The sequence below is a fragment of the Sardina pilchardus genome, chromosome 6 (genome assembly GCF_963854185.1).
Source record: "Sardina pilchardus chromosome 6, fSarPil1.1, whole genome shotgun sequence".
Lineage (NCBI taxonomy): Eukaryota > Metazoa > Chordata > Actinopteri > Clupeiformes > Clupeidae > Sardina > Sardina pilchardus.
Genome location: NC_084999.1, coordinates 17,394,472 through 17,419,471, shown reverse-complemented (window position 1 = coordinate 17,419,471; position 25,000 = coordinate 17,394,472). Strand labels below are relative to the sequence as shown.

The 25,000-nt window shown below is 42.5% G+C and overlaps 1 protein-coding gene across 1 annotated transcript in view; it reads right to left on the bottom strand.

Moving 5' to 3' along the window:
- Positions 1-25,000, bottom strand: part of syngap1b (synaptic Ras GTPase activating protein 1b) — a 98,470-nt gene that overhangs the window by 41,627 nt on the left and 31,843 nt on the right. The gene's annotated exons all lie outside the window — the stretch shown is intronic.

Genomic DNA, 25,000 nt, shown 5'->3' with positions numbered 1-25,000 from the left:
TACTGCAATGGACTGTTCACAGGCCTTCCTAAAAAGACTATCAAACAGCTTCAGGTGATTCAAAATGCAGCAGCTAGGGTTCTCACAAAAACAAAAAGAACTGAGCACATTACTCCAATTCTCAAATCTCTGCACTGGCTTCCAGTAAGTCACAGAATTGACTTTAAAGCACTACTGCTTGTTTATAAATCAGTAAATGGAGCAGGACCTAAATACCTATCAGACATGTTTCAGCAGTACACACCTTCTCGTCCTCTCAGGTCTCAGGAGAAAAACCTGTTAGTAAAACCCGCTGTTAGAACTAAACATGGTGAAGCAGCTTTTAGCTGCTATGCAGCTCAGCTTTGGAACCAACTTCCAGATGACATTAAAAAGGCCCCAACTGCAGCCAGTTTTAAATCTAGACTTAAGACAAAATTGTTCTCAGATGCTTTCTGCTAAATGTCTTAATTATTTCACCTTGAGTCTTTTATGCTTTCTTTATAAATCTTTATTTTTAAATGATGTTATGCTTTCCTTATAAGTTTTTATTTTGTTTTGGAAATTGAAACCTGATGTGTGTGATCCCTCAACATGCCGGAGAATTGCACTCATGGTGAGTAGTACTGGTTTGTTCCTTTTAAGTACTACGTTCTGCCCCTGGTTGGGCAAAGGGAGATTCAGATGAGTAGGGCCCCCGTTTGGGGATAGTTTTTGTTGGGTGGTAGTCAGCGTCAGGGACGGCTGAGCTATCGGCCCTGGACATTAAGGTCTCCCCAGTAAGAAAGGAAATATTGTGTGCGCACACAGATGGGCCTACGTCAACGAATCTCCAAAGAGTGGCAACAGCTCTGGGTGTTTGAGAAGGATCACTATCACTGGTTTGCTAAATTAGACTCTGGCAAAGTCTATCTGTTAAAAACAGACCTGTCTTCTTTTTATTCCACCTTATGTATTTTATGTTAATTTTTATTCTTTATTGCTTTCTTTTTATTTTTTTTATTTTATCATTATTACTATTATTATTATTATGATTCCTCTTTGCTCATCTATGCTTTTATCTGCTATTACTGTTTGGTTTTTGTTTATGTAAAGCACATTGAATGACCTCTGTGTATGAAATGCGCTATATAAATAAACTTGACTTGACTTGACTTGACTTAAGTCTTCTTTTGATTCCATTTTCATTTCAAAGTATCTGCGTTGGTTTTCAACCGGAAACAGACTAGGAACAGATTGGAAGGGTCTACACAGAGGCAAATTCCAAAAAAGGATTTGACAAATTGCTTTATCAATACTATCCTGGCCCCGCCCATCCTAGATCTCCTTCTCAGGGAGATACAGTACTAGTCCGGAACACCATAATTCACTAGTGTTTCCATCGGTCTACAGACTACCTGCCCAATCAGCAATGAGAGGGGATGAAGCCGGAAGAGCCGTAGGTGCAAACGTTAAAAATCAGGAAACAACAGAAATCTATAAACATTTGTTCAATGTAATTGGTTAGGCTGGACCAATGATTTCAAAGTTAACGGTATGTCTATGCCCATCACCATGCTAGCTTGTAAACCAATCCCAATCATAAGTGATCAGACTCTACTCCCTTTGTGATTGAGTCTTCATTTTGCTAGGCTACTGTATGTCAATACAGCCATCCTTTCAAATACATGTGAAATGCTTAAAGTGGATTGCCTTCTACTGCAATAACTTAGAAAACATGTGCTGCACAAAGTACTACACAGCTCTACACAAGAAAGACAGACACATACCAAAATAATCCTCAGACAGAGTTCAAATTCAGTCTTATGCCCCAGGCTTGACATTTTGGCAAAAATACACACACACACACACACACACACACACACACACACACACACATACACACACACACACACACAGTGCCTCCTCTACAGGACCCTACAAAAGCGACTCATCAGAACTCCATTAAACGGACAAACTGTTAAACCACGGGCATTACAGCACACAGAGTTACAAGTGAAGGGAGTCAGTGTTGTTCTCAAAATGAACTTCTTTATGAGTTCACATTTCGCAACCGCAATCCTGGCCATCAAAGCACGCCATGCGTGGAGGAAAATGCACAAAAACGCCAGCAAATAGCCTTCTGCCAACAGCCCGGAGAGAAAGGTCAAGATTAAAAACCCACTCTGTCTGAGGTGGCCTTGCCTTGAAATGGCTGGCTGAGGAAAGGGGGAAGGGGGGAGGTCCATTTCTGTCAAATTTCTACAAAAGCAGAAAAAAAATGAAGTGCGCTCTTACGCGTTCTGTGTGTTAGTTGACATAACTGGTCTGCAGGACATCAGTGGCCGTATTTGGTTTAGTATGAGCCTCACAAAGTCAAGCGTAAAACCACACACACGGCGAAGCTACCACAGGCAGGACGACGACTCACAGTGTGGAGGAGGAGGTGTAGACGGAGAGAGAGAGAGAGAGACCGAGAAAAAGACTACCAAGGAGGGAAAGAGAAAGAGAGAGAGAGAGGGGGGGAGAGAGGGAGAGAGAGAGGGAGAGGGAGAGGGAGAGGGAGAGAAGTGTTGTAATAGCCATTTTTACGAGTGGCCTCCGACAGGCTTGGGTTCGGTCCGTAATGGACTTTGCCCCACTGCCGCCGTTGTTAAGTGTTCTCTTAATTACACCAAACAAAAGCGTCCGTAGGATGAGCTCAAGAAGTTCATTTAATTCAATTTCTCTCTCTCTCTCTCTGTCCTTTTTCATCCGAATCCGGGCTCTTTATTTAGTTTCCATGGCAACACTTCCTTGTACCTTGCGTTGGACTCACTGTGAAGACAGGGACTTATGCTCACATGTGTCACATGTATACAGTATTGTGCACTGCCTTTCAAATGCAAACTATACGTGTGAAGGAATATCTAAACTGATGTGCTGACTACTGAAATCCAAACTGAAGGTAGCCTTTGTGTCTCTCAGGCTCTTTCTCTCTCTGTTTGTCAGAGTGTGTGTGTGTATGTGTGTGTGTGTGTGTGTGTGTGTGTGTGTGTGTGTGTGTGTGTGTGTGTGTGTGTGTGTGTGTGCACGTGTTTGTGTGCATACATGCATGGATGTCAGGTCATATACATGTGTGTGTGTGTGTGTGTGTGTGTGTGTGTGTGTGTGTGTGTGTGTGCACGTGTTTGTGCATACATGCATGGATGTCAGGTCATACACATGTGTATCAAAAAGAAACAGAGGCAGCTAGGAGAGAATGTCGGGGAAGAAAATGAGACAGAGAGAGAGAGAGAGAGAGAAAGGGAACGAGGGAGACAGTGCTCGCATGTGTAGCTGTGTGGGTGCGAGTGGGTGGGAGTATGTGTGCACATGCTCTGTGTATGTGTGTGTGCGTGCCTGTGTGTGTGTGTGTGAATGCCTGCACCTCTTCATTCTGAATGTAAATCTGATGTGAAGCTGAGAGCTGGAGTGTGTGGGTGGCTACAGCTTCCAGCTTAGTCCCTCAGAGAGAGGAAAGTCAGGGCGAGGAACAGCAACAGAGAGAAGGAACGAGAGAGAGAGAGCGAGAGAGAGAGAGAGAGAGAGAGAGAGAGAGAGAGAGAGAGAGAGAGAGAGAGAGAGAGAGAGAGAAGGGGGAGGGAGGGACAGACATAGACAGACAGAAAGACAGAGAGGTAGATTCCTAAGCAGAGCCTTGAGCATTTCTGTATTCTGTAGGTAGAAGTAATAAGCATTTGCAATGCATCTGTTATTTCACCCATGAATTTCTGTAGTACCGCAAATCAGTTTATTAGTGGCCTGAATAATTGAAAATAAACACAAGGGAATTTATGATCTTTGCAGCCTGCCTTGGGGCTAAATAAACTGCATCAGGGACCAAAATACAAGCATGTAATAATGCCCTGCGTGTCATGAAGTATTGGAACCAAGCTCGCATTTTTAACAAGGAAAAGGACACTTTGTAAGTCAAATCATGAACCAAATTGTGATGCTCCTCCTCATGCATGAGCACTGAGGGAGGAACACCTCTCCCCTGACACGGAACAACATTTTTACCCCATGCCGCTTTAAAATGTCGGTCATCTGGAGGGACATATTAAGTGTAACTCGGCTATTGAACATTGTCTTAACAAGCTATCTTGCATCTCAGCATGCAAATCAGTTGACATACATACAGTATGTAACACGCCAGGTAAAAGTGAACATCGGGTTCAACGCAGTATGCATACAGCGCATTCTAATGCAGTAACTCGTATCAAAGTCATTTACTTAAGGTGACTCGTCACTCATCACTACTTTTTCCACTTTAGTGAAAACCCAGAGGAGAGCTTGAAATGAGATCTCACCTGTTTCTCCTAAGGGACCCTTGAGAGAAATCACGCAAGATGAGAATCGATTGAGAGGAAAAAAACGACGTATTTAGATGTCTTAGGTTAAACTTAAATTGGATTTGGAGGCTAGAGGAGGCCTATATCTCATATCAGAAATTAAATATTCCACATACAGTAGTTTCAAGAAAAAAGATGGAATGGCACCAAATGGCCAGAAGTTAATTTTCTATGTGAGCCAGTGCCAATAATTCTATATTACTGAGCCTAAATGTAGCATAGGACTAGCTCACGGTGGGGAAGCTTAAGAGACATAGAACATGAGAAATAATCTGTGCTCTGCCTCATGTCATATTCCGTACCATTTTCAGTGTAATTACATATAGCGTCATTATCAAATTCCATGTCTTCAGCTGCCTTATAGAGGCTCAAGATGTGTTTCTAAACCCTGTTGAGCGAGTCCATATGTGGTGATGGCATGGAAAAACTCCTTTTAAATAAGAACAAAAACCTTCAGAGGTACAAGTAATGTGCCAATGTGCCAATATGATCTGATGTTTAGAAACGCAACAGAGATGTGTGTAAAGATGTGTTATCTTTGTAGTGAAATGTATCAAAAACCCCACAGGTGTCAATGATCTCATCTAGCTCACAGTGGAGCGTCTCCACCCAGGAGACCATCTTTGCTGTCTGGCCAGCGCTGTGGTAAGTGGTGCAGAGAGAACACATTGTTAGTCTTTATCTGAAAATGGAATGAATAAAAATAGACGCAGTGTTTTAGCTTTCCAAATTCCTAATTGTGCCTCAGTGTTATTGATATAGCTACGAGATATTATTAGGTTGCAATTACGTGGCTAAAATTATCATGCTAGTCCATAAGTGTTCTGTTAGAAAGAATAGTTCACTCACATGAGAATTCATTATCTACTCCACTTCACGCCAATGAATATCAGTAGGAGGCCTCTCTTCATGTGGAATAACAAAATAAATGGCCAACTCTACATCTTATTTTAGAGGGTAAACCCAGCTCTTCTCTGTGTTACAGAGGTGGGTGGGCATCCGCTTTGATGACTCATCCTCCAGAAAAAAGCCTGAAGATATCTCAGTACTAGTCCATCTAGCACTAGGCCTACAGTAGTCCTCTGCTACACCTAATCAGGTCAGTCAGTTTACCCTGACAACTGTTTCTATGTAGCCTGGGGATGCTATTAGCTACTAGAATTGTTAGTGATGCCATTAGCTATTAGCATGGTCAGCTGATCCAGCTACTTGCAAAACAATCTAGAAGTGAAAGGGGTGCCTGTAATTACAACATTAGCTTGGCTAGGCATGTAAACCCTTGCATGTCTCTCTAACCTACTAGTGCATTATGCAAGCATGTCTCAAACAGATCTACAAGAATGCTGATGCCCTGAAGAAGGCCCTAGCCGCTACGCGTGGGCATTTTTAGGTCTTATTGGACATGTCTACTTTCTATTAAAGATATTTCAAACTTGTGGAGTGCCTTGGTCGTAGAGAATTGTCTCTCTTTTTTCTTACCCAAACTATTTACCTTGGACCAAAGAGCACCCAACAACAATCAACACATCTAAAGAACAAAGCCGACTGAGCACACCACTGACCCTGAATAAATGCTGATGTTATTTTTAAATTCAACCATCATTCACTGAATGTAGATGAGTAAGGTTGGTTTATCCATAATTGGTGGATTCAAGAGTGTAGGAATTAGATTCAGGTCAGTGGTCTCTGTTGACGCAACTGTGTAGGCCTACTCAGGGAGATACAGTGTTACTGTTAGTGAATGCTAAGATGATGATCTAAAGTACTACAGTATAAGAGAGAATCACAATATTGTACACAGTATTATATGTTACTGTAAAGAAAAATGTCAACCCAATTGGATAGATGTATTCAACACCAGGTCAGCTTGGCTGCTAAAGGTAAAGAAGGCAAAAAGGAATTTTAGGAAAGCTTCGCCAGCATAAAGATAGAACAAATATGACCTCCATAGTCAGTACCAAACAACCCTCCCCCTCCAAATGGACTGCCTTGATGATGACACATGATTGAAAGACAAGTAATTGTTCTGATTGGTTGAGCACGTCATATTCATTGGGTGATTTTGTCAGACCATGTCATTGGCCACCAGACCCGAGTTCACTCGTAGTTACCACATTTCTCTCTGTCTGACCATATACTGGATTCATGGGTGTAGGAATGTGAAGAATGTTTCAAATTCATTTCTATCTTTGACTAAACCCTGGCAACATCCCCTGTGACTAGGCAAAACAGCAGAACTCATGTTCTTTCTACCTTCTGGATGTCAAATCTACAGTAGCGTTGCATAAGAGGCTCCATAACAATTGAAAAAGTATAAAGTAAGTGAAAGCTGTGGCAAAAACTGCAAGGAAGTCAACAAATGGAGCAGCAGCCATATTTTGATAACACAAACCAAATACAGTCCTGAATGTGGCTTGTGTTTTTGTGATAGGTTTAGGCCTCTAATGCCTCCGTATTCAACAGTGCATTCAGTGGTATGCACTTACTGCTATTCCAGACCTGACCAGTAAATTCCAGAGCAAGCAACTACTTTCACTATGATCCCTTTACCTGACACTGAATATAATCAACATTGTGCATTGAATCATTAATGGCTCACTTCTGGGAGTACACACAGAGTCCATGTGCAATTATCCCTTCATATTTTAAATACAATTTACACCAGTGGCTAAGGTATTTCATGCATCAAGCAGATCCTTTGCCCATGATATGCTGTGTATATTAAAATGACAGATGTGGTCTATTGATACAGGTTTAGATATGGCTTTCTGAAATGTAGTTTCAAGACCATAAATAGTCAAATGCCATTGGCAACATGAATCTTTCAAAAACCATGTTCATGTTTAGACAGCATTGTACAATTCTGATGTCATTTGTTTTTGACAAGGAAGATCTTAGATTTAAAACAAAACAGCCACACACAAACATAGGAATCATAAACAGACCGACATTTGAATAAATATAACATCTGATTCAGCAGACCAAGACAGGAAATATAACAGGAAAGCAAAATGTGAAAAAAAATCAGGATCAGTGGGGCTAGACAATTCCCCACCTCCAAAGTGGGGAATGACTGAAAAAGTTTGAGAACTACTGCCTTAATATAATGTTTCCAACATTATTTTGATGGCACATAACCTAATAAGACGACAAGCACTTCTGCCACTGTCTTAGCAGCCCTCTATATGCGATTACCGAACTAACAACTTTATGTGTTCGGGTAGGAACACTGCCTCCCCCTCCAAAATCGAACTGGAAAAGCTGCTATGCTTCAGGATGCTGTTGGTGTATTGTATCTGAGTTATGGTCATATCTTGTAGCAAAAGACGTACATTTAGTTTGTTTATTATTGCGCTTCTCAACTGTAGGGGGACCCCAAGAGCAAATCTCCATTAGCGCTGTTAACTCTGGGCTTTTAGGAGACATATGCATCAATTATGTAAGATAAAATGTGTAAAATAAATGCATTATCTTGAAGAACACAGCAGGAGCCATTACAGCCACATTCTGTGTTCAGTGGGTTCAGGTATTCAGTTAAGATTTTAACTATTTTGCTCCCAATTTTTCATACAATGATGTCACAATGAAGTAGTGGCATGAATGCTTTACACTACATTAAGTAAAAGACTAAAAGTAAAAATGGCCTGCCAGTTCATTGTAAGACATGACTGAAATTCTATTCAAGGACGTATGCCATAAAGTCCTCATAAACCAAAGATGAGTCGTCATGAGTTGTGCAAAAAACCCACCAAGGTGCAGAGTGCCTCTTTCCCACTTAACACTCCGCCCATCAAAGATATTTAAGAAAACAATCAAACCTAATTGAATCATTTATAATGTGCGTTCCCATAGGTGCAGCTGTCATCCTGTTTGTACGCTATGCCCTCTTGATGAAACCATTGCAAGTGAATGAGACATTACAATGCTGTCAAGGTAGTGCTTCGTGAACATACACTCGCGCTGTGCCGAGTGTCCAGATCAATGCGTCAAGGGCATTTTCCTATTGTGCAGTTTGTTCAAAGCGGAAGTAGGAACAGCATTCAGTGAGACTGTCGTCATTGTGGTATTTCAGGTATAAACTGCCAGCAAAATGAAACACAAATGCACACTGAAAGTCAATGGTTAAATGACATCATGTACACAGAATTGGCAGATGCTGAATTGTCGTTTCATATATTTAATCACCATTTAACCTGTCACATTTAGTTAAGTAAACATGAATTGAGAGTGGCTTTACACATTCAGTCTATACTTCCCATAAACTGTAACCCTTGTTTTTATGACCACTCCATTAGTTTGCCATTATATACATATATCATCCTACCACAGATTCCATCACCGTATAGCCTACACTATCACTTCCTAGAGCATATTCACAGCAAAATAGACCTAGAGGCAGTTCCGGAATACAATGCAACCACGACCACTGCTAGACCTGCTATTACATAACATAACCCTGGGAATACGCTCAACAGAGGAAAGTTTACAGCCAATCCAAGGATACCCTGGTGGGTGTGAACAGCTGAGGTTTTTCATTGGATGGAAGACGTAATCAGCAAGGGCTTACGATCAGGGTTTTTTTTTTTTTTCTCAACTTCTCTGTTAGACCAGACCACACAGTCAGACCAGAGCAAGAGACAAGGATACCAGGAATCCTCTCTCAATGTCTACCATAAGGATGTTCATCACCAATTTATCACATCTCTCCCATATATGCCTACTAAATCTATAGGCTCTGATTCACCACGTGCTTATATTCACGCTCATCTTAACAACATCCACACAAGCACATACTGCACACCAACTGTGACCCAAAGAACCTTCATCCTTCAGAGAAGAATAGCCTACTTGTGAGTGAACAAATGATCTTTGATAGTAAATCATGTTATGTCAAAATATGGCCACACAGTTTGCTTACATGAAAATGTGTCTGAATGGCATGAAGAATTTAGGAAAATAAGTGGGCAAAAAAGTAAGCAGAGAGTATAGGTCCCTACCTCCAGGTGGCAGAAAGAGAGCTTCTTGTTGTATCCAAGTATTCTTGTGATAAACTCCCCTTTTTTCCTTAAAATTCCAGTTCTCTTTGAGTACTCATATAAGGAAGAGATGTCCAAGACGTCCTCTTGTGTGTTTGTTGTCTATATGCAATTTAATAAAAATGGCTTCATATCAATAGGCACTATGTCTTTCTATGTCCCTACATCTATTTCCCCATGTCTGGGCATCTTCTCTTTGGATGGATTTATGTAATATACTTGTAAGTTCAGAGCCATACACAGTCCAATGCACTGAAAAATAATTTCAGATCTACATGTGCCAAACCATCTGTGCAACCAAAATGAATGTGCTCGGTAAAACCAATGCTAAAACCTTAAGATATTAAGATATATATTTGAGTATAATATTTCTAGAATATATAGCGTAGCCTATAATATTACAAAGATGAGCTTTTGATTATTATTCAAATGATTTAGTTGATCATTAGATCAGAATAATTCTCCGTAACAAAAATCGCAAACACGACATCCGAAAAGAAGAGAATGTTATAATTCCTGACGAGTGTGTAGTTCATTCTGCCACCATCCTTCAGCCAGGCTTTTCAGCACAGGCAGCAGCGGCTGCTCCGCGGCACGCAGCCCGGCGGAGGGCTCCGTACTCCCGGCCTCTCCCTGTTCCCACTCCCCGCCTCTTTTGCCCCCAACCCTCTCACAGTCCTCAGGCTGACTTTCAATACCGCTGCCGTTTCCTCGGTAACCTGCAGATGATCCTCTCAGACGAGACTCTCTCATGTTTTACTTGTTAATAGTCTTTAAAAATGTCGAGGTTTTTTTTTATGTTTGCCGGAGAAAGATTGTTTTCTCTTCTTTTCACGGACTCAGTGTTGTCCTTGGAGATACTTTTCGTCCAGACCGCAAATAATTTCTATATCTGTTAGCATTTAAAATATTCAGTTTTCTTACACACATCATAAAATATTTAACTTAGATGTGAGTATGTGCCTGTATGTGCGCGCGCGTTAGAATAGTGTGTGAATATGTGCCCGCGCACGCGCCCCTGCACAGTAATCTTGGTTTGCGAGGCTATATGCCAATTACAGCTCCAACGCGGAGCACAAGTCTCTATTGAATAAAAAGTACAACGATAGTTTAATCCGGAAATCAGATAAATCCTCAAGTCAGCAATCCTCGACCGTGCGACGGCTGTTCCCACAGCGGTAGAACTGCCTAGGCTATTCTTGCAGAAGATGAAGGAATCAATGCTGATACCCTGAACCTAACGGTAATCACCATCTCAACTCGTCAGTTCAGGCGTCACGCCGATAGCAACATTACAAGTTAACTTAGAGCCTGAAACGATGACGTACGCCGCGGATTTCACTCCTTGCCAGATAAACGTCTTCTTTAGAGTGGTCCTGGATATTTGGGGTCCGTTTTGCCCGCTGTCTTGCACATTCTCCTGCATGTATCTTTCAGGTAGCCTATATGTATCCAAACACTACACCCCGTCCTTTCTCGCTGCTGCCTCTTGCGCTCTCGCTGTGGTAGAGGACCTGGGAGAGGGACAGCGATGCAGACAAGGGGAGGTGGGTGGGGGAAAGTGATGAGATGTAGAGTGATTGAAAGTACTTTATGTGAAGCCTGGGGTGAACTCTCACTCTAGCTACCAATCCCTCCCCCTTCCTTTCAGTCTACTCCCAGTTCTCTCTCTCTCTCTCTCTCTCTCTCTTCCCTGTCTCACACTTCATCTCCCTCTCTCTCTCTCTCTCTCTCTCTCTCTCTCTCTCTCTCTGACACACACAGGCACTTAGGCACACACCCTTTCTTTTGCTCTCCCTCATCTCTCTCTCTATCGAACACACATGCACTCAGTATCTCACTCTGTCTAGATCTTTCACTCACTCAACTTAAGGTTTCTATCTCCTCTCCCTCACTCTCGCTCCCTCTCTCTCTCCCTCTCTCCCACTCTTTTACACATAAAGTATACATCCACTCTCCCTTTCGTTCTCTCCTGTTTTACACACACACACACACACACACACACACACACACACACACACATTTACTCTGTCTCTTACACAAACACACACACACACACACACACACACACACACACACACAACCTCTGGGCAGAGTTGGTTTCCAAGCATCACGAGGAGAGGGTTCACAGATGCAGGCGTTTGCGTGGGCGGGATACACGTAACCATATGACTGCACCACAGAGCTTGCACGCTTTGAACCGCTTGAATGACCAGCAGCCAAGTCCTCCACTTGGGCTGCCATGCCAGCAGTGATAACAACACCAGCTCTAACAAAAGCACACTTATTTATCCGCATAAATATTTTAGGAGAGCGTTTATGCTAATAAGCCCCTCTCACTGATGAGCTTCATGACATTTCTACACACATTAGCTGACAGTTTAATCTGGCGAGGAGATCTCCTGGCAAAGGATGCACTTAAAAGAGGCGACCAATCGGCTCGCAGCGATGTTTCTATGACAACTGTATGCCTTGGCCCTGCCCACAGACCCCGCCGCTGCCAGTGCGGAAAGGCGGGCTGACGGAGCTCGACCACAGCATATGCTCCAAATGATACCCTGTGTCCCTGTGCAGGGCTGCACAGCGTTGTCACTAAAATGAAAATTGCTACCACTGACGCCGGAGCTCGCGAGCGACTAATTTGAGACACAGCTGGCCAAACGAAGGCCGCTCCGGCTCCTAATGGGTCTCTGTCAAGGGGCCAACCGGGCTGAATACATGTCACCGGTTCATCCTCACAATCTCCCACTTCCTGCTTGGCAGCATCGCTGGCATTCTAATCGATATCAGAGCCGTAATCATTCTCATCATCATGATCAGGCACCTTAATGTCTGTTTTATAGCACATGTGGTAGTAACAAACTGGCAGTATATACTTAAAAGTAGATAACTACGTCCCCCCACCATTATGGACCATTTCTGATTTTATGACATTCATACAAACAAAATCACATCCAACACAGTGTTTAAACAAGTACAATAGGTTAGCCAACTCAACTGAACAAATATGTGTGAAAAATCAGACCAATTTTAGCCTGGACTGCAGGTTTTATATGAACCAACAACTGAGTCTGACATGGCAGGCAGTGATGTCATTGTGTTGTTTGCACACCATTCAGGGAAGTGGAAGAACCAGGTACATTGGGTATAAACAAGATTGTGTGTTTACTTGGAGTCCTTGAGTTCGTATTACTGTTTTCATGAACAAGATTTATTACAGGGACATTCAGAAAGTGACTAGTACCATCAAACTCACCTTGCCATCATCAACGATACATTTGACACTGGAAAATCACAGCTGTCTTACTCTCACATGCAACTTGGCAAAACAAATATGCTGCAAAGGATGTATACACAGCACATATTCACAGAAGTACAACCTGGGTCGCTAATGGGCATGGCTTGTATGTTTATCTTGTTATCTTGTAATCTACCTGCCCATGTACCTCTGTGTACCATCAAAATGAATTATACCTGCGACAAATATACCTTAAAACAGTACAAGCCTACAGAACTTTGCAATGATACAGTTTTCATTCTTCCTTAGATATTCTGCAATTGGGCATTAGAGACACCCGTCTGAATGATTTGTGTAGCCTTTACAGCCTGAGCAAGGAAGAGCTTACTCAGGGAAGTAGCTATCCGTGGTCCTGAAATGCATAGCTGGGGCCTCCCTAGTGCTCCCTCTGGACAACTCCATGGTACAAATGAGTAAATGTGTTTGGGGCGGATACAGTGTGGGAATAAAAGTACAAAGGGATGGTTGGGGGGATTTTGGCACTGTGCCAGCCTTCTTATTATGAAGGTAGAGGGTGATAAAAAACAGAAAACGAGAGAGTGACGCTGTTTGAAGTTTGAAGTTTGTCAATCATTCTACCATTGCAACATATCCTAAAACAGGGATTCCCAAACTGTGGTGGTACGCGAGCTGCTTCTAGGGGGTATGCGAGATGGAAAGGGCTATGGCGGAGAGGTGTTAAAAATTAACTTCTGTAATTAATTCATGAATAAATAAATAATTTAGAATCGGGTCATAATGATATGGAAACATGAAATTAAAGGAAATCATTTGTAAACGCTATAGTAGGCTATGTTTTCATTAAAAAAAAAGGGCGGCTTATTAAACATAAATGTATTACTTGAATGTGTTACTTTTGAATGTGTCTGATGGTGAGGGTACTCAAGCCAAGGTGGTACACAGGGGAAAAAAGTTTAGAAACCGCAGCCCTAAAACATTCCTCCCAGACTACTGATCATTCTAGCAGCACCAGTCAGTCCCCTGTTTTAAAGACTGATGCCATCACAGTAATTATAGTGTTGTAGCGGTCACGTCACAACGCTCATAACAAACCTAGCTGGTAGAGCTCATGCTTGCTCTGACTTGTAATGTGGAGTAGCCTAGTAGGCTACCCTCGGAATGGAGAGGAGGGGTGCACTGTATAGCTTGGTCAATTTAGGTGGGTAAAACAACATTTTAGCTACGACAGGCTTGCTGTTATAACGAGTAGTTTAACTAAAACTAGTCTAGCCTAATATTCCATAAGTGCCTTCGGTGCAAATATTCAAACAAGCTCACATTTTCAGTAAACATGGATGATAAAGGCTAAAACTATAGGCTTAGGCTGTGTTTGTGAGCTGCAATGAGTGAATGAACTCAACGGCCAACACACAAATCCACTGATTTGGTCATTGAGGCTCTCTATGAAAACCTTTTATGCAATAACCTTTTATGTTTCTGAAGTTTGTGTTTGTATTCAGGGGTACATTAGCCTAATTACCTAATATCTAGTTTTTCCAACCAGTCTGCTGTTTAAACTGTTAACAGACTGGCACCACTCTGAACTTTCCTGAACTGTCCTTGTTTATGTCATTAACCGCTACATCTCTAGACAATATTTAATGTCAACCATAAAGAAAAAGTCCAAAAAGTCTGGCAGTAGGTTGGTGGCATTTGAACTCAACATACAACTAGGAGTACAGTTCACACACATAGACACACAGACACACAGACACACAGACACACAGACACACAGACACACAGACACAGACACAGACACAGACACAGACACAGACACAGACACAGACACAGACACAGACACAGACACAGACACAGACACACACACACACACACACACACACACACACACACACACACACACACACACACACACACACAAACATCTAGAGGACTGGGAGGAGCAATTCACTGAATTTATTAAAAAGTAGTTCTTAATTAGTATCATGGGTTGCAACTTGAAAATGTGAGAAAAAGCACAACAGAATTACTCTTCATCCAAAATATGCTCATCTGTGTCTTGTTGTGATTTTCTAATGGAGTGAAATGTTGTTTTCAAGAGGGAGACAAGTTTAGTGCAATTAACACTAATTGCAATTAATTTCAATGTAATCACCAGAGTAATTAGGGTAACTTATTCAATCATCATTCTCTTACAATTGATCTTTGAGAAATCTTGACTATCATGCTGTTACACAGCAATAATTGTATGTTATGTCACATCATCACTCACAGATGCATCTAAAACATGTGAATATTATGGAAAAGTTTTACAATAAATACAATAAATGTTTTCCAGTAATTTATTTCAATAACTGAAACTTCCATATGATCTAGATTCAATACACATGTAGTGAAAAATGTCAAGCCTTTTTAAATCTTCATTATTATAATCTTGATAACTACGGATTACAGCAAATACAGTAAATCAAAAATCTAGAATCTCAAAATATTTCATAGAACTGTCAAATTAAGATGAGCTCTAGGCAGCTAAGTCAAAATACCAGCAATGGTTTCCTGAGCCTTTAATCTTTCAGTCTGGGCAGGGCAATGGACTATTCCATGATATTGAATTTTTTGAAATGCACCTGTACAAGATATGGAAGATGTCTTGTTATTTTTAAATAAAACAAGTTGTTCAATGGTAGGGTTTCAGAAAAAGCAATTTGTCCACCACACTGTTAAACACACGCACACGCACACACACAGTTGATTTTAGCACATACAGTTGCTTTCAAAGTGTCTTCTTGAACTGCTTTCTGAAATTCTATAAATCTCTCTTCTTCTCTCTCTCCTCCGGAGCCTGGATGTACTACAGTATATAATTATTTCTATGGTTACCAAGCGATATGTGCATCTTAACCTCTGCTTGTTGCTTGCTGTGTGCTTGTTCTGTTTTTCACTCTCTGACTTTTTCATCACTCACATAGCAGTAGCTGCATTTTCATCCCTCCCTCCCACTAAAAGCATGAACCCCCCTCTCTCTCTTTCTCTCACTCTACCTCTTTCTCTGTGTGTCTCTCTCTCCCTCTCTCTCTCTTCCTCTTCATGAATATGACATTAAACAGTTCAATTAAATGTTGCGTAACAACACTTTATGAAGCCAGAATGAAAACAAACACAGTTCCACATAAACCCATCAGTCATGTCTGCAGATTCAGTAAGTCATCATCGGTCACAAACAACACAAAAAGGTCCTACATCAAGCCAATTAACTATTGTGTTACAGGGATGGATCATCTAGGGCTATATATGTATTTAAAAGTGTGGAGCAAAAAATAATCTTTCCTAACACTCAATATTGAAGCAGTCTTCCAGGAACACCTACTGTACATCGGTGGTCTTGTACAGTTGTTACAGTACATATTACATTGACCATTACATGGTCAAAAGAAATGTTGGTTACAGTGTTTTTGAAACATTCCAAACAACTCCAACTCCCTCACATGGTAAAGGTACAGTATATCTTTTTTTATAAGGAAGTTATCCATCCATCTTGTGCTGTTGCCTTTACGACAATCCAATATCATTTAGATGAGCTGTCTTAAGACATTTCAGGCATCTCGTCCCTCAAGAATGCTATGGTCAAGTTTCTCTTTCTCAAGGAAGGTTCCAGAGAATGGCCAATACTCGTATCCCCCCTGTCTGAGAAATACCCACTTCTACCCACACCTCTTTTCTCACCTCCCTTATCTTATTTCCCCCTTGAAAACATTTGCAAGACAATGATAATAAGCCAACTCAGTGCCCAAGGGCCAAAGGGCTCCTCATTTACCGCTGCCTGCATTCCGTTGTTTACAAACAGGAAATAAATCCCTACATCCTTCTCTGCTGAAGGTGTGGTCTGCTTTTAGGTACATCTGGACATGATGGTCCATCTCTGAGTCCAAGCCAGTTAATCCAACCGCATAATTATCGGCGACAAAAACATTGACCCACACCATATTCTATAAACGTCCATCTAAATAAAAACCGAAAATTGACATGTTCAGACAGCGAGGGACCTCTCGGCAATCACTGTCAAGAATGTCATATCGGATTGTTACTTTCAGCTACATGTATTTATATCTCAAGAGCTACATAAGCTGAAGAGCCCCTGGTCCTTCACAACAGCCTTCGGTCTCTCCAAGAGCCTGGATCTGCTGGGCTTTAGATATGCGACCTTGAATGGCATCCCAGATCACATCACTTCGGAGAGCAAAATGTGCGACCCCGAGAATGACCAGAATAAATTCTCTGCCCGTGCGGCCAAAACGACCTGGGGCTGATGGGTTCACAGGCCCACATCATTACCTCCCACTCTCTGCCCGGTTTGATGACCGAAATCCCCCCAAAATTAGCCGCTCCTTGGCCGAGTCTTGCGCACTCGCATGGCCCAAGGTTTTTCTTTTTTAGCATTCACGCTGGCCCTCCGCATCAAAAACTCGGCTGACATTCAAATGTACGCTTTGGGACATATGCGCCGAAGGCAGCATGCTACCTGAGATAGCCTCTCACCATGTCCAGAGGGAGAGAGAGAGAGAGAGAGAGAGAAAGAGTGAGATACAGTAGACAGAGAGAGAGAGAGAGAGAGAGAGAGAGAGAGAGAGAAAAGAGAGAGAGAGAGACGCATTGTGCTGGGGGAGTAAAAAGTAATCCACGCAGGTTTGGCTGTGCAGGTTTAATAAGCTTACGGGGAGATCACAACATGGCAGCACTTTTCCACTCCTATTCTCTCGCTTATTACAAGGGCCCAGCAGGACACAGGATTAGCGGTGTGTAATGAGAGATGAGGTGATAGAGACATGCTGGACGCTGGGAGGAGAGGCAGCGGAAGAGAGGGACACAAGAACGGAGAAGAGGAGAGGGACACTGACAGGAGGTGAGGTCATCCTCACAAACTCACAAACAGGCCCCTCTGGGCCACAGCATTGAGGTGTAATGCTTTTAAAAACGCCACATTCAAAAGGAGAAATAAACAACAACAAAAAAAACTATCCTTTTGTGCTAAATCAGGTAACAATGTCAACCAGGACACGACGCAAGTGCTTAAGACCGAAATGTGATCGGTGTAATAATTTTGTTGACTTATATTTAGCTGTTAAAGCTGACGTGCAGGGCAGAGCGTGGGGCAGTCGGGGAGGGAGAGGCAGACTCTCGGCAGTCAGTTACAGTTTTAGCTCGAGTGAAAGATGCGATCGAAATGAGGACACATTTGAAGCGTGCACAGAGCCACCTGGCTCGGCGCCGTGCCAAAGGGTTGCGGAGCGAGCGGAGAGTCTGGCACTGGCACGCGTCCGCACGTGTCAACACACACACACGCATGCCTGCACACACACACACACACACGCGCGCACACACACACACACACACACACGCATAAACACATACACACACACACATCACTGCATGCTTGCATACATGCATACGCCTGCTTCATACAGCAACGCCTCCTTGGCACTGATACATGCCAACTGTAAACACTAATGCAGAAAGACCACAAACACAGACAGTGATCGCGCACACCAGCACAGAATGTTTGTGTCCTCCTTGTCATGAAGGTTAACTGTATTGGCGAGCTGTCTTGTGCCTGTGCGGTCTATTGCTGAGTAAGAGACTCGTGCTTTTCTCCCATGCCTGATCACCAGTATTGTGTGTTGCCTATTCCACTGTACATACTGTACTGTCTTTATTTAAATACACTTACACACAATACTGCTGTATACTGTACGCCTGTAGGATGGCACATGCACATTTCAAACTGCCACATCAAATAAATAGATGTGTACGTACGAATGTGTTCAATGTAAAAAATACATCTGTACTGTAAGGCTGAAATAACTATCACACACACACACACACACACACACAACACACACGACACACATACATGACACACACATATGACACACACACACACACATTTTAGACCACCTCAGACAAAATCTCTTAAAGCACACTTCACAGTGCTCCTTTTCTCAGCGTCTTGCTGCAACAAGGACATTTTTTTCTCACGCTTCCTCCACAGCCTCACAGCAAGCCCTCGTTTCGCCAGACACCCGGCGAACAGCGAGCGAGCGAGTGAGCGCCAGGCGCTGAGCACTGAGCGTTACGCAGCCTGACAACACTTCCTCTCCTCCTCCTCCCCCCTCTCTCCTCCTCCTCCTCCTCCTCCTCTTCTCCTCTCCATGGATACACACCACTGGAGCTGTGGCACTGGCTCTGTGCAAATATTCAATCTGAGGAGCCGCTCGCAGCGGCCTGGAGTGGCAAACTGGGAGAATGAAATCGATGGGAGATACTTATATAAAGAGTTAGCTGATATTGCCTGGCATCGGGCCCCCGCAGTAACACCGGCTCTGGTGCCGCTGGAGGTAAATTCAATGCATGCAGGGCCGGATTATCAAAGCACAATCTAAAGGTATTCTATTATTTGGGAATGAAAAGTGATAACTGATGTCCTTCCAAAGCATCCTTTCCCTAAATAATAAACTTGAGGTATGCTATGGATGAGCATCCATATTAAACATTGTATACAGCGCAGTTTGTTTTGAACCAAAGGAGATTTAGCTGGGAGATTTTTTACTGCGGTGTACACAACAGCATTCCCATCTGAGGTTTGAATCCCTGTCAGAGGAGATCATCAAACAATCCCCATACATGCCTACACACAATGGAAGGAAGAAGCAAGGACATCTCCAACGCTCACACTAACCGAGACGGGGGAAGAAACACCTCTGATAAACCCTCCAACTTTCAATTATACCCAACGTGGTCTACAACAAATCATGTGTTGAGATCATGTCGTATTTTTTTCTAAATAAAATCTATTTGAATGGAGGCCGCTGCCAACAGACAAAAAACAGGACTAAATCTGTTTGTTTTAGCACCCATCAATTTTTCATTACCCCGAGCATCTCGAACAGAGAGGGGGGAAAAATCACTGGAGGTGACTATCGAAAGCATGTTATTTATCTGTTTGCGTTCCTTTTTTAACTAACACCCCGGGGGCAATGAAATAGTAAGGCAGCCAGTAGCACAGCTCAAGGTCAGCAAAGCGCTGTGGGCTTATTTAGCGGACATAACGCATGCCATGTATTGCCGTGCAATTACAGTTATTTTTATCATTTATCTTCCATCTATTACACTGGAACATCTGTCTGCGTGTTTGTCTTTTATTAGCATATCTCTCGAACTGTTTGTCAGACCAATTTCAAACGTTTGTGGGTAAGAAATGCAAAATACATAGTTATATGGTGAAAAGAAGCATGTATTGGCTTTTGCGCGTTCTAGACACAGTGCCCACTCTCCCTCTTACACAGCACAGCACAGCACAGCGCCATGGATAGCCAAGTGAGTGCTGTGCAGAGCAGGCTAACTCAAATCATCCTACTTTTAAAGGATTTCCTACAGGAATACAGTAGCATGTTTTGAACAGGCACTGCACTAGTTATATATATTAAAAAAAAATGCTTGTGAGATGTCCTTCATCCTTCATGTAACCATGCAGTCCAGACACCACTGGGTTTGTGCTCATTGAAGCGAGGTGCTTCTCCCAAAACCTGGGAGAATCGGACAAATTTAAGATAATTGGCCAAATGTCGGGGGGGCACTGTGGCGCAACCAGCACATCCGTACAACGCTTCTCATTCCAGCCCCATCTCTCTCTCCCACTCACTTTCTGTCAGTCTCTTCACTGTCCTATATCGCAATAAAGGTAAAAAAGCCCCCAAAAATACTTAAATGGCAAGTTGTACAACACCCACCTACCCACGCACACACACAGATTCTAGCCCATCCCAAATTTGAACTTGCATAATACCCCAGGTAGTGATAGACATCTCACAGTGGCCAGCTTTTCAGGGAAGAAAAGCAGCCAGATTTCTTTCCACAAGGTTCTCTCCCACAGGAGAGCAAACACAAACCAAAAGCCCTTTTTTTTCGCTGTGACAGGTCTATCTTTTGAAAAAAAAAAAAACTGATTGATATTCATAGTTATGTAACGGCTGGATCAAAACAAACATGGGCGATGAAGTCATTAATGCACATTCATCGTGTGAAAATGGAGGGACAGGTAAGCCCACTCTCTTTCTCTCTCTCTCCCTCCATCTCTCTCTCTCTCTCTCCCTCCATCTCTCTCTCTCTCTCTCTCCCTCCATCTCTCTCTCTCTCCCTCCTCTCTCTCTCTCTCTCTCTCTCTCTGCCTCTCTCTAATGGTGCCCTCTCTAACTCCAGCAATTACATACATGGCAGTGGGATTTGTCACAGTGCTGAGCTGCTGCTGGGCGCTTTCCCATTCGCTGAGCCACGGAGGCCCTCGGGAGCCGGCACGGGAAAACAACGATCCGGAGACACGACTTCCCAAGGATCACGGCGCCGGTGACGCCACCGCCAGAGGTAGGTCTCAACTCACAGGAAAGGAGGAGGAGGAGACAGGAGGCGATGACGTTGAATCTGAAGGTATTGCCTGGACGTCAGAGTGACACGGAAGTTCCTTCAGCCGTCATAGAGCTGCCACTACAAGGGTGTGCGTGAGAGAGTGGGAGAGTGTGTGGGTGTTTGAGAGAAAGAGCGAGAGAGAGAGAGAAAGAAAGAGAGAGAGAGAGCGAAAATGTGTGTGTGTGTCTATGGTGGTGTTGTTTTGACAGGGAGGAGAGGAGGTAGATATCTCTGGAGATTTCTACCACTAGCCTGACTAGCATGAGAATGGGGCCTCCCCCTCGACACATGCTAGTCAGTCCACTCTAGTTAAACTATTTATTTTCACCGCTCATTATTTATTCCACGGACCGCTTTTCCCACCACACACTCCTCTAGCAGGTCTCACATTTGCACTGCAGTGTCGTGAAACTCCATAGACAACGGCTGTTCACGGAAATGTTTAATTCAATTTCACTGCAGAAGACAATCCTGTCCCCCTCAATAGTGATGACAAAACAAAAGCATAACAAATGGGCCTTATTAAAGTGGCAGTAAATATAATTCATATCTGTAATGACTAGGAGATGGCAGTGTGTCCCAGCCCTTGTGCCACGAGCCCTCTCCTCTCCCCAGAAAGCAGGTAATTAATTCCTGTGCCTTTCCATCAAGCGCGAAGTCAAATGAAAATTCACAAAACGCTAATCACACCCATAAATTAATCAAACGTGCTATTTTATGATTACGCCAATAAATAAATGCATTATAAATTTCAGAGAGGCAAAAAATTAATTGCCATTCTTGCCTGATTGATAATTTTGTGCATGCGTTTGAAAACATTTTTTTCTGCCGTCGTTGAAGGCTACTGTGAATACTGAAGCTGGCATCCCTTTCGGAACAGTTCAAGCTCTCGCTATTGAGATGTTGGCTTCGAAGCAGAGCTAATGGAAATGTAGTGTCTTCGTCCAGATCTAGCGCAAGCGCTGGGTCGCTACTGAAGACCTCAATCTGTATTCAACCTGTGCTTCCACGCCAAGCCCATTGTGATGACTCAGCGAATCGCTGTTATCTTTTAAGAAAAGGACGAGCTCACACACTCATGCATTTGCAATTCTGTCCGAGAGAAAAAAAAAAAGAGTGATTCCTCTGGGCATTTTTCCTCATCTCAAGGTGGAATATTTAGTGGCAAAGTAACAAACAGACAGACAGTTGTTATCTGAGCATTAAAATACATGCCAGTGACAGCATATGAAGTTCTTGTGAGACTCATAACAAGCAGAAGTGCTTGTGAAGAAACGTGTGGAACGATGCGTTGTCATGTCTTATTTACATGTGTGAGTTTGCGCCAAGACATTCCTCAATAACAACCCAGACACACACACACACACACACACATGCACTCACTCTACGCCAACCAGCTTGATGCCATGAGAAGTCTGGGTGGCAGAACTAGCAGGGTGCTTTACGCAAAAAGCTTCAAAGTGGTGCCCTGGTCAAAGTCAATAATTTAAGATGTTATGCAGGCCTAGGATCACTTACTTTCACATCAGTGGAAGACTGCAGATAATAGAGCAGGGGTTTTTTTTTTACAGGAGCTCCCATACTGTGATGAATCCAAAATGCCTCTCTGACAAATTAATATTTAAGCGATTAGTTTGTTCCTACAGGAATGGGCTGAACAAGTTACATTCCCCTATTATACCACAAATGTGGCATTACATTTGACCATAAGCACTCCACAGTGTCGAGGGGCTCCCGCATCACTAGCACTGGACCCACTACAGGAGCCATTTGCCTCCGAAGCCGCAGAGCATCAGAACAGACACTGCAGTGATTGATGTGAATGATCTGAATTTGCATGACCAGATCGCCTTCTCTTCACTGCATGTTTTCACACATGTACATTTTTTCAGAATGCGTAGGCCTTGTCAGATATGAATGCTTGCTTTGCTTGCTTGCTTGCTACAGTATGTATGCTTTCTAGTTTTCTGCCGGTCCATTAAACAGTTATCAAATTTCATATCAATTCACTGTGCCCTCCATATTGTTTTTGCGACTCTTCTCTGGCATTTTGTCAAGCATAATGATTACAGTACTCATAATGGAAATTCAACCTCAAATTCAGCAGCAATGATATTATGATACATTTCTTATTATACAACTGCAATTATTCAGTACTGTAACTACTGTGTGCTTATATAAAATAAGGTACACACATACCATGTAAATGTTTTACACTTAATCATTTATATTGTCTAGTCTTCTACAGAATATTCGCCAAGCTGAGACTGCATTTCAACTATAAAAAGACATTGCTATCTTTCTGGCTTATGCCCGGGACAAATCATAAAACACTTATCATAAAATTCATTTGCATAAAATGTTTGTTGGAAATAAATTGCTGATATTTAATCAAGATTAATTCTGAAATTGCACGTTGATTGTTTTTTCCCAGGTTCTTGTACTCAAGAGGCAAATACTGTATACTGTCTCTCTCTGTGTCATGATCTCATGGAGGTCATGTTTTCAGTGGTAATGCATTGTTGCGGATATAGAAAGATTTTGTTGGTCATCATGTCCTCTCACCCTTTTGGAGAGGAGAATTCCATAGGGTGCCCAAAGGACCACAGCATATTTCATATTCCTGCTACTATTCTATGTTGATACGCATAGCTTCCTTAGCACATACAGTATCATCCCAGCATTCAGTCCATTTAAAGAAATCAGACCATCCACTTCCCTTAAAGGTTGACGTGTGTCTTTAACCACAGCATACAGAGTGGGAGAATCCCAGATAGATTCACGACTTGTGATTAAAAAGGGTGTGCTTGCCAAACCAAACACTGCCCTCAACCTTGAGCGAGAGTGTCCCTACACTGCACATGGCTGAGCCTCCATTTCTTTCTTCATGCTTTACAGTAACTGTGGAACCTTCATTATGCAGAATTTCTTTCTTTTTTTTTTTTATTAAATAAATAAATAAAAGCGTTAAAATGGAACAGTTGGCTCGCAGGCAAACACTGACTTGTTACATTTCGGATCTGGACCGCACAACAAAGTGGGTCAGTGTGTTGCCGTGGTCCCCACAGAATGTACAGTATCCATATATCGGCAACCTTGTCACTGGCCACGTTTACATGATGTTTTTAATTCTGAATTAGTTTATTCAGAATTAAATAGATCGGAATTAAAATATTCTCCTTCGAGTTTACATGGAAATATTAATTCCGAATTGGCGTTTACATGGAACATACGTTAATTACGCTTTATTGTATTCTGCTGAACGTCTGGGGGTCGGGAAGGGTTCCGATTGGACAGGCGGCGCATGAACGTAGCCTAATAAGGTCTACCGGAAGAAAACAAACTTTAGCTGGCTAGCAACTTTTTTGTCATCTCGGGTTAACGTTACAGCATGAACAATAACATAATGAAAACGGGTTTCACAGTAACTCTGATAATAGGCCTACTATTTAGCCAGCAGCTCGAGAATATTGTCAAGCTTCACGTTTGCTAGCTGAGGAGGAGAAGACTGTCGGAGAAGGGGGGAAGAAGACGGAGCCTAATTAACCATGAAACGAGCATGCGCTTCTTCTTCCTCCTTGTACGAGCATGCGCCAAACAAACGGAATAAACTTTTAATCGGAATAAAGGTTTACATGATCAAGGAGGGGAGTTAATTCCGCTTTAACATCGGAATAAACCAACCACTTAAATCGGAATTAAGTTTAATTCGGAATAATCATTTTCAAGCGGAATAAGCGTTTACATGGTCTCTTTTAAAGCGGAATTAACTTTTATTCCGATTTAACTTGGTTTTATTCGGAATTAAAGCTCTCATGTAAACGCAGCAACTGTTAATCAGCTAATTGAGCCAATCCTCAGTGGAGATTGATTCCTATTCAATATTCACGGCATCCTAAGGGGTCTCAGTGCATATGTGC